This window comes from Pipra filicauda, unplaced genomic scaffold (genome assembly GCF_003945595.2).
Source record: "Pipra filicauda isolate LSUMZ 115617 unplaced genomic scaffold, ASM394559v2 scaffold48_size3843733_pilon, whole genome shotgun sequence".
NCBI classification, from domain to species: domain Eukaryota; kingdom Metazoa; phylum Chordata; class Aves; order Passeriformes; family Pipridae; genus Pipra; species Pipra filicauda.
This window is the reverse complement of record NW_024104631.1, coordinates 2,377,625-2,388,634: the sequence shown is the minus strand read 5'-3', so window position 1 is coordinate 2,388,634 and position 11,010 is coordinate 2,377,625.

Sequence of the window (11,010 nt, the reverse complement as noted above, 5' to 3'; positions counted from 1 at the left end):
TTAAAAAAATGTTTTCTGTAAAATGAAAATAGAGAGTTTTAACTCATTCCACATCATCTCCAGTGCAGACCAGACCACAGCTTGAAGCCTTGAAGAATTTGATGCAATGGGTTTACCATACATCTGCAGACATCCATTACAATCTTAATCTTTTTAGACTGCTTCAGTGACTGCCTTTTGAATTAATTCTAAGGGCCCTCATATTCAGAGAATCACAGAATGAGTCAGGTTGGAAGGAACGACAGCGGATCATCAGAAGGGACTCTTGGCCTATGGCAAATGATTTTAATGAAGCCTTTTTTAGTAGTGAGGTTTGCTCTGAGTTCTTTGTCTATGTAATAACTTTGTCTTCTAATGTGTGCAGTTCACAGGCTAACAGCAATGCCCTTTTCGGGGTGACGTGGAAGACGTATTTTTAAAACAAATCCAAATATGTAGTGAGCGAGCCCATAAAAAACAGTCTTTAGGAGAAGTAGTGGAGACAGGGCTTCTAAAAGCACAGGTGATACACAAGCTCAAGGAGCAGTTTTTAAATAATGAGAAAAAATTCTCCATTAAAGCCATTAAGGATCAATACCATCTGTGTTGGTATGGACAAGGATGCAGCTCAACAGTGAGAGACACGAATGTTTGACTTTACCGGACAGAAACTTGCCCCTGCTCCCCTGCCAAAACCCATTCCAGATCTCCCTTTTTAATACACAGCCTCCCTGTTATGGGAGCTGGGGAGAATGCATGTATTCTGGAAGTCAGAGGATTCGATCCCCACATGGTATGATTTAGACCACTTAAGCTGGAGCCAGTGAAATGAAGACAAGCTCTAAGTACAGCTGAGAGGTGAGACTGTGTTTCTTGGGAGAAGCTGGCTTCAGTGGGAAGAAAGATCCTAACTCCTGCTTAACCCCTGCAAGTAGGCATCCTGTTTGTTGCATTATGCTGATGTAAGCTGTTTCCAGGATCCTGCCACTGCTATGAATCAGGCTGCCTCCTCTGCAAATCACTGCTCTAGTCAGCAGCACCTTGTCCCTGTGCAGAATGGTTGATACCTGCTGAGTTCCTGCAGCTCCCATGTGAGTGTTTAGCAGCTCTCCCACAGTGAGGGGGACCACAGCATATGGTCTTCAAATCAGAGTGCTCTGCTGTGATTGTCTGATGAAAATAACTTCTGGTCATCCCAGGATACACACTGAGTTGAATACACATTGCACAGACTATGGGCTGCTGCTGGGCAATGAAGGAAAATACTCTTTTGCAATATGTGGAAGGGTAGAAAAACTTTGAGCTGAAACCAAGTGTTGAAGCAGAGCTGAACATGTCTTGTGCTGAGCTCACCATAGGAAGAATCGCAAAGGTGTTTCCTCCCTCTGGCTTCAGCTTTATCATTTAAGTTAATACATTTCATGAGGCTTCAGAAGCAGCAAGCAAACCCACAGAGGTAGAGCAGGGGGACACATGTGTCTGAATTTCATTGGGTATTGTGCAACATGTGGCTATTGTATAAGAGATAGCAATTGAGTTACTTGTAGAAGTATTGCAGCCTGTTTTGAGGAAAATGAGCTTTGGTTGCTGTAGTCCAAAAAGACTTTTGATAATAAGGATCACTGAGTCTCAGTTTAAGCCAGGCATCCCATCAGATCTAGTGTTTCCATTTAGAAATAAATGCCAGAAAAATCCTGATGTGTTATATTTCGAATGCAAAGGACATGTCTCCGTTCAAAGGAACCATAGCTACAGTGTTGATTTGATCTACCAGCATTAGCTGAGTATATGTTCTCTAGAAAATAGGTCACAAGAAGAAAGGCAGTTAAATTTAAAGAAAAAAAATATGAGCAGTAGTGACTAGAGAGATTAAGGTGTTCAGTAGACAAATGGCAGTCAGTGACAAGCAGCCCTCTTTCAGTTGGGCATAAATATTAATGCCTTCCACATTCATGCTAGACAGCCTTTTATTAAAACCTACTAAATAAGGAAATTACAATCTTATTTCTTAGGTTGAAGGGCTTGGAGCCTACTGTGGCTTCCTAGTAGGAAACTGTATTGGGTCTGGCTGAGTTGGAGTTCATTTCCTCACAGTAGCCCTCACAGTGCTGTGCTTTGCATTGGTAGCTAGAAGGGTGTTGATAACACACCGTGTTTTGGCTGCTACTGAGCGCAGCACCAACACTGTAACATTCCTCCCCCAGTTAAGGGCAAAATCCTGGGAGTGGACCCAAGTAGGCCAGCTGACCCAAACTGACCAAAGGGATATTCTTTTGACATCATATGACGTCGGCTCAGATATAAAAGCTAAGGCAAGGAGCAGGAAGGCAGGCATTCATTGTCTCCGATGGCTGCCTGCTGAGGAACTGTCACGTGTGCTGAAGCCCTGCTGCTCGGGAGTGGTCGACCATCGCTGCTCATGGGAAGTAGAGAATAAACCCTGCTATCTTTCACTTTGTTTCACTTTTGCACGTACAGGCTTTCGCTTTACTTTTTGCTTTAAATAAACTGCCTTATCCCAACCCATGAGTTGTTTGTTTTTTGAAGTTTTTTTCCCACCTTACTCTCTTCCCTGTCTGGCTGGGAAGGGGAGTGATAGAGCAGCTGGGTGGGCACCTGGCATCCAGCCAAGGTCAACCCACCACAGGAATATGTAAAGCTACTCTTGTAAATGGTCACTCTGGTCATTTGTGAGAGTGAGGAATTCACCGATCTATGATCTCACTTCCAAAATTTGACACATCACTTTTCAGGACAGCAGCTTATCGAATAAATATAAAATAAATGCTACCTTCGTTTCCTTGCTGCAAATATTTGTTTATTCAGTAGCTGTATTCCCCTTTCTAGCTTTCTTTCTGTACCCATTCTATGAGAATAGACAGGACTCTTGCTTGAGTCCTTCCCTTTCCTCCTGTAGTGCTAGCAACAATCTCACACCCTCATCTGCCCTAAAGTTCCTCATCCTGGCAGAAGTACAAGTACACAGATGGATCACTGTCTCCAAGTAAGATGTGGTGGGCTGCCATATTTGGGTTAGTAAGATGCTGTGAGACTTTAATCCTCCTGTGTCTCTTTGGGTTTTGTGCAAAATACAGCTGTCTGTCTTAGAAGCATCCCCAAAAAGATTCTGCTCATCTTCCCAAAATGTGTTAGACGTGCTTTGGGCATAGCAAACACTTCTAGCTGGGAGAGAAAGACAGCAACTACCGTTTAAAAAGGAAAGCTCTGTTTTCACCTGAGGTGAGGGTCTGGGACTTCAGGGGAAGGCCTGTGGACTGTGGAATACAGGAGGCAAGAGGATGTGATCTAAATTCCTCTGTGTCATGGTGGCCTGTGATTGCAGGGAGCTGATTTTTATGATCTCAGTGGTTAGAATCACTGAATCACAAAATCACAGAATATTCTGAGTTGGAAGGGACCCACAACTCTTAAGTGTATGCCCCATGTTTCTGATGGCTCTGTTCTTTGCTTTTCTGCTTATGTCTGAATTACTTGAAACGGATACTTACGTGTTGCCAAACCTGAATGGGACTTAAAAAGAGACTTGTTTTTTTAAGGACGTGGTTCCTGTGGAGTGGGGTGGTGTTACTGAGCCCTTCAGGCAGCTCTGTTAAAAAGGGTCAGTGAAGATACCTCCACTGAATGCCAAAGGAGCGTGTTACAACACATTATGTGTGCTCGGGGTGCCTCTTGCACTGCGTGCCTTCCCACTGTCCTTGGCAGTCCAGTCTGCCCCCAGTACACCTGCTTTTCTGATGCCCTTAAATAAGGGGGTAGCTGTTAAATAGTAAGAGACTCATCCTACTCACTGCAGCTGTATTTGTATTCTGTGTCTTCTGTACTTCTGTTTTCTCATTTTAATTATAATTGTCAGATAGTTTTCCTTGTAATAAGAAAGGACTTCTGTGATATTGAATTACTTCCTAACTAATACATTATTTCATCAGTTTAAGGAATATAGTTTTAAACATTTTAGGTGATATACTAAATATTGTGATTACACATTGTTCCTGTTTGCAGTTATACCCTAACAGTCACAACATGGCAATCTGGAAAGAGTCCACCATGTCATTTTTATCAGTGTAGTGCTGTTACTAGGGAAAATTTGAGTTTAGGATTGCCCTTTTCTAGTGTGATTAAAAGAATTAAATTATTCATAGAGTCCGATATAAATATTTGAGTTAAATATATGTACACAGGCATTGTGTATATTTGTGTATCTATATGTACATGTATATTTGAATATTCACCAACATATGCTGAAGAAGCTTTACACTTTAAAGGGAGATTCTGAAAATTTGGATTTAAGTACTGGGCCAGAATTAAAATCAGTTCATTTCATTAACTGTGTCCCAACCGTTGCATTTTCTTGGCTGCTTCTCATTTTGCATTTATCCCCGTGGAAGGGAGCATAACACTCAACCAATACACCTAACGTTATTTCAAATACAAGGTGTATTGAGGCATAGGCTTGATGGAATTTCTCAAAGGTATTACTTTTACTGACAGTGTTTGTGCTCTCACATGAAGCGGCAGCAGTATGAAGTAAGGTATGGAGGAGCTAGCCTGTATTTACCCAGACAAAGCTCTTCTGGCTGAGTTCAGAACCACAAAGGCCTATCAGTAGAGTTAAGAAATCTATAACATAGCTTGCCTCTGAGAATGACCTAAAAGACCCTGTGCCTCAAACCAGCTGTTCTCAGTGGATTCTCTGTCCTTCCTGTGGCCCTTAATGAAGGGGCTAGATGGTACTTCAGTGCATGGGTTTCTATATGACCTTCCAAAATCAAAACGTATGGGCTGATTCAATCTCACTTGCTCACAAGAGTTTTGGGCTTCTGTACGTATGTTGTCTCTCAGAGAAGTGGTTTTCTTGACCATCATGTTGCACTGCCTGGCTGTTGTTGCTGCTGCTGCCTCATCATGTAACTGTGCAGGTACCCTTGGCAGTGGTGGGAACACAGCTGTAAATGAGGCAATGGTGAGTCATGCTCAGTCTCACAGGAAGACAACTATCTTCTCCTCTGTGTCTATGCATTGGAGTTTGTTTAGAAACCCCAGGTGAATCAACACAGTAGTTCTAGCTGGTTTTCTGTTGCTTCCTACCTGTCATGAATCTCAGTAGACTGGGGTATAACAGAAAAATTTGTAGAAAAATTGTAACCTTTCACCAAGAAACAAGCCTGTTTCTATAGTTCTGTGCTGGCTGATGGCTCTTCATTAGTTTAGACTGGTGATCTTAGTATGAAAGGACTTGGCCTTCATGAGAGCTTCAGGGGACTGTGAATGTAGTGGGAATTGTAGGAGGAAAAGCAATCATCTCATTGATTGAAGTAATCAATGAAATCATCCTTTTTGTTCCAGCTATTTCAGTCATAAATATGACATCATTCTCTCTATGATCTACTAGAAAGAGGTATTTTTGTGAGCATTATTCAGTCAGAGGTTTTGCAGGAGGTCGTGCTTGTATGTTGATTACTGGTTCACTCCAAAGCTTGATGTGCTCATGCAATAGCTGATTTGGGGTGGCAGATAATAGCCATGAGGAAATACTTGCAGAAACTGTGTTTTTACACTGATCAGGACTAGAGTTTTGGTACTAAAAGTAATTTGAATAACAATAAAGATCAATGTCAAACTGAGTGATGAAAAGAGGTTTATGACAATAAGATGGCCACAAGATGATACAAAAGGGAGCAAAAAAGGAAATACATCCTGGGAAGTCTACTTCCACTTCTCCAGGCAGGGGTCAGTGGCAGTCTCTGTATACTGGAATCTGTGACCAGTTGCCTGTCCCCAAAGCAACTGGCCTGAAAGTGGGGAAGACAGGCAGAGGAATGGATCTTGTATTCTGGTTTGCATCCAGTGGACAAGCACTTTAAAGAGAAGACATAGGAGTGCTACAAAACAAAAATCCTGCCTTCTTTCCCCTGAAGTGCAAAGAAATCCCACTAGATTCTGGAGATAAGTGGCCCTCCTGTAGCCATTGAATCAAGCCAGAACAGCTTTTCCTTAGGAAGAGTTTTCTTTCTTAATCTTGCCAGCAATTTTACTTTATGCAGGCAAGAGACTATTTGCTACTAATGTTGAGTAGATATTTCTCATTTATTGCACTGACTGTTGAAAGCAAAACCAAATAAGTCCCTTTCCCTGTGGTTTGGGGATTTTTTGTTGTTGTGGGGTTTTTTGTTTTGTTTTTTTGGTAGGCTGGCTGTTCAATAATTTAATGATTCACTGAGCATCTGGAGGCAGAAAACATCATCTTGTACTAGAGCTAATACAAGGCAGTCCTTCCTCTTGGCCAGGACATCATAATCAATGCAAAATACTGACATATCATTTGGAATACAAGTTTCCAAAGAATAACTGACATTTTCTACATCTTCAGAATTACTCTTTTGCTCTAAACAAAATATTACAAATAAACACTGAAACTGTCATCTCCTGATACCCACTTCTGAATTTTATAAATCCCTTCACAGCTCTCTCTTCCACTTAGCTGTTCTTGTTTGCTATTCCCTACTGACTGGCAGGTTAACAACAGAAGAAAAGATAGACCAATTGTCACAAACTGTTTTTGAACAAAGTTCCATTCAAAATTAAATTCCTCATATATCATGTCCACAGCTACAGAAACTATGTCCAACAGTTGGCCTCCACAAGGGCTCCTGCTGTTGCTGTAGTCTCTGAAGCAGGCCAGCTGGATGTTTTAGACATAGGCAAAGTTGAAAAGCAGCTTTCTTTCAAACCATGGATACCTTCTCTGACTATGAGGAAGCTGGATTCTTGATAGAGTTATTAAACTGCCTGTTTTGGATGTCTAACAAGACAGTGGAGCAGACCAAAGCTAGATATTTCAAAGCCCTGTCTAATCAGTGGGAAAGAGTAGGTGTTCTCAGTGGGGTAGAGAAAGTTAAATACCTGCAGTATCTTCCTTTTTGACAAAATTAAGATATATTTACTCTGTGTATTATGTTTCACTGCTTTGTTGCCTTAAAAGAGATTTCCTTAATGTATTTAACAGTGTTATTTATAACTCTCATTCTAAGATCAATGCATAGAGTTAGTGTTAGAAACAGAGCTGAACCATACAGTAATATGCTTGAGCAGTCTTGTGCCATTTCTAGTATGTTTCTAGATCGTGAGGGGAAAAAAGTCTTGAAAATAAAATCTTTAACTTTTATGGCTGTAAACAAAAGATACACTTAGGGTCTAAGTATGATGAAAAGGTCACTAATGTTTAAGAAAATAGCATTTATTTGTGCAGAAGAAGCTCCTAAAATGAGCTTGACCTGCATCATGCTAATGTGGCAGACACAGAACAAAAATAAGGATGTAGTAGTGGTGTATAGCTGAACTTTCTGGTTGACAGCACTCTGGGGAGAACCATAATTGCCTGAGTAGCTTTATTTGGACTAACTTCTAGCTGTTACAGGAAATAATTTTGGAAGCCCCACCCTTCTTTTGATAACTAACCTTGAATTTATTGGTTTGGAATGGCTGTGATTGGAGGACCTTCAACAAGCACCAGGGTAAAGAGCTCATCAGGATCTAGGTGTGAATAGGAAGATGGGTTGAAGAATGGGGAGGGTCCCTGAGGGCCATGTGGTGTATTCTTCTTGCTGCATAAAGCAGACCAGACTGTGAGGTCTGAAAGGAAAACCCTTGAAGTGGGTTACATCAACATGACCCAGTGCCCTGGCCAGCAGCCTGGGGGTAGAAAAGGTTGAAGTTTCTTGATTCCTCAGTTCTGGTTTATGAATAAGCAACTGTAACAATAGCTACAGCAGCTGCTGCAGCAACTCTTTCCAAAACCACCAAGGTAAACAGGAGGTATCCCTCTGTGTTGAAGAGGTTTGATAGCATGGGTTTCTTGAGCCAAGTGAAACCCATTCTCATGCAGGGAAGTGTACGTGTGCAAGGAGGCCCTGCTTTGCTGAGGAGGGCTGACTAACCATGACATCAGCTCATCTCTGCATCCCTTTTTAACATACGTTGATAGTCTGTCTGTGCATGTGCCTTCAGTGGGGTAGTACCTTGTTAAACAAGTAAATATGGTTTGCTTTGTGGGATAGTTGTAAAGTGCCTCCTTGGAATAACTAGGGACATCACTCTGACACTTCCACTTTGACGAACAGCAAGGGTGCTTTTCTGTCTTATTTTTTACCAGAGAATGGAGAGGTCAAACATGCCAGGAATGTCAGGACAATATTGGTTTCAATGTGTAAAGCCTAAAAAAATGCATGTGAATATATCAATGCACTTTGGACACAGGTGTGTATAAAGGTCATTCCATGGACTCAGGCAGGAATCGCAGATGGAAGGGCAATTGGATACCCAAAGAGGCACATTCCCAAGGGAGAGACAGATGGCACTACATACATACAGTCTGCTATGACTATCTAGTCAGAGTATGATGGTGTCTTGCCTATCAAGGCCTGTTTAGAGGGAGAATGAGCCCATCAGTCCATCTATGTGTTTCATATGGCTCCAGATTGAAGGTTGGCAGCAAGGTAACAGCCTATGTGCCTGGACATGGTGTCCATCATGACTTGACTGGCTGGCAGAGTACATTCTTTGGATTTAATTTAATGTGCAACCAGAGTGACAGATTAAATAACAAAGTTGATCTGGTAAATAAGGTTTCTATTTACATAATTTCCTTTCCCTCCCCCCCAGTTGTTTCCCTCCCACACTGCTGAATCTTGGTCCTTTCATGGAATTGCTCTGCTTAGACTTGTCTGTTCCTGGATCTGGCTGCATGAGGCTACCTGGGTTTCAGAACATAGCTCATTCTCTTCAATTTGCTAATCATCACCATTTGGCCCCTGATCAATGAAATCAGGCTGCCACTGATTTGCACCGGCTGTGGTTTTGATGCGGTGGTGCATGAGGTTAATAGATAATACCAAGAGAAGTTTGTTGCTGTTGCAAACTCCATCAAGGAATTTATTTTTTTTATGGAAACTGTTTTAAAATTCTCTCACACAGCACTAGAAAGTGTCTTTTCTTCCACAAGTATGATGAAAAGTTAAGTAGGTCATTTTTTATCTTTAAGATACAAAGCTTGAAAATGCTTCTGAAATAGTATCCACTTGGTAAATCTAGCAAGGGGTATTTTTGTCATTGCTTGATGATACCATCAAATAGAGATAATGCTACTGCAATCTGCGATTACTCAGTGGCATTGGTCACTGTTGGCTCTTGGTTTCAAGTAGGTTTTCAGTGATGTGAGCTTTCAGTAGTAAAATGAAAATATTGTCAAACCACAGTGGGTCTTCAGTGACCTTAGTGAACAGTTGAAGATGTGTATTCACCTTCTGCTCAGTGTCTGCTGCGCCTTTACTTTTAAAAGGAGTAAAGGCACAGCAAATTGGAAGTGAGTTGAAATGTAAGACTCTCATTTGACCAAGAATAGCCTGAATTGCTGGCTGCTGAGCAGTCTCCCCTGAATCCCTTAAGTCCCAATGGTTGCTTCTTTGTGTTATGCGTCACCTAGACCTAGAGGCTTTGGAGATATGCTTTTCAAATCCAGGTATTTAAGGAGGAAGATATAAGCTTATAGAAAAAAAAAAGTTCTTTTCTCCTTACTGATGATGATCTTTTGCTGGGTGCTGTTCAGGAGCATAGCAGAAGGCACAAAGCATTCCTCTTCTTAAAAATAACTTGTTTATATGTTTATCCTGACATTGTAATTTAGGTCAGAGAAGGTTGGGTTTTACTTGCTTTTTCAGAATTTAGATCTCTCATAAATATGACATGGTTCATAATACACATGTATATATAAATATATATATATATATGCACAAGTGTATGCATGTCTTTAGAAATAAATATCACCTCTTTCTGCCACTACCTATTTCTAAGGGTCTTCCATCCATCCCAGTGCATGGAATTTACCAGCTCTTGTTCCTGTTAGGACAGAGCTGCAGCTCAGAGCTATGTGGCTGTGTAGGATGGGGAAGAAATATTCCAACTATTTCTAATATTCTCTCAATGAAAAGGCTCATAGAGGCTTCAATATTATGTTGATTGTGGGTGGACAGAGGAGAGATTGTTGGGTATCAGGGCTCCCATAAGACCTGATAGGTATGTCATGTTCCCATTGCACATAAGGTGGACATAGCCTAGTGCAAGGACATTTTCTATCTGCATTTTTGTTAGGGCTGTGACTGTCTCTGTGCAGCACTTCCTTTCCACTCGTGGTACTTCTGGCTTTCTGGCTGCCCACTTATTGCCAGGAGCTGCACCGCCAGCTGTACAGACAGCTCTGTGTCTTTGCCCTCTACATCCTACCATATGTCAAGGTCTTTCCTGCAGTAATGGGAGCATGCTCTTCTAAAGTGAAAAATAACTGGTGACAGCTTGAAAAATCCCTGCAGGCATCTCTTAAACCAGATTGCTTGCTCATTTTAGTTGTAAGCAAACACAGAAGACCACAGAGGAAACTGACTGTTCAGGTTTAATCCTGAACAGGCTTAATCCCACCTCCAGCCTACACTGTGTTTTTGTCTCTTCCCCCTGCATGACACTGTCCCTTCTGCTTCAAATCATGAAACCATAGGATCTTCTTTGGATCAGCAGCCAACCATGTTTAGATATCCATCATGAAGAGACAAAGTCTGTCCCCATCTCTGCTTCTGGCCTGCAGTGTGACCGGGCAAATCTTTTGGCTGTTGTGCCTCAGTTTCTCTTGTGATAAATGGAAATGGAGATATTTCTCTGAAGTGCTGCATGAATCTATAGACAGGAAATACTGCAGACAAATCACATCTTATTGTTAGTCACTAAAATCTTGTAGACAAGAGTGATGAGGCAGCAGTAGGAGCCACTGGTATAATGCAGAGATTTGTAATTCCACTGGGTGGCAGCTGAGACTGAGTTTAGGTAAGGAATAATGCTTTCTTCTTTGTGTTAAAGGCAGCAACTTCTTTGCTAGAAGAAAACAGATCCAGAACCTAGCTTGCTTCAAGGTCATGAGGCTGCAACCATCTAAGATAGCAATTTTCCTTTTGTTTACATTGTTTGAAT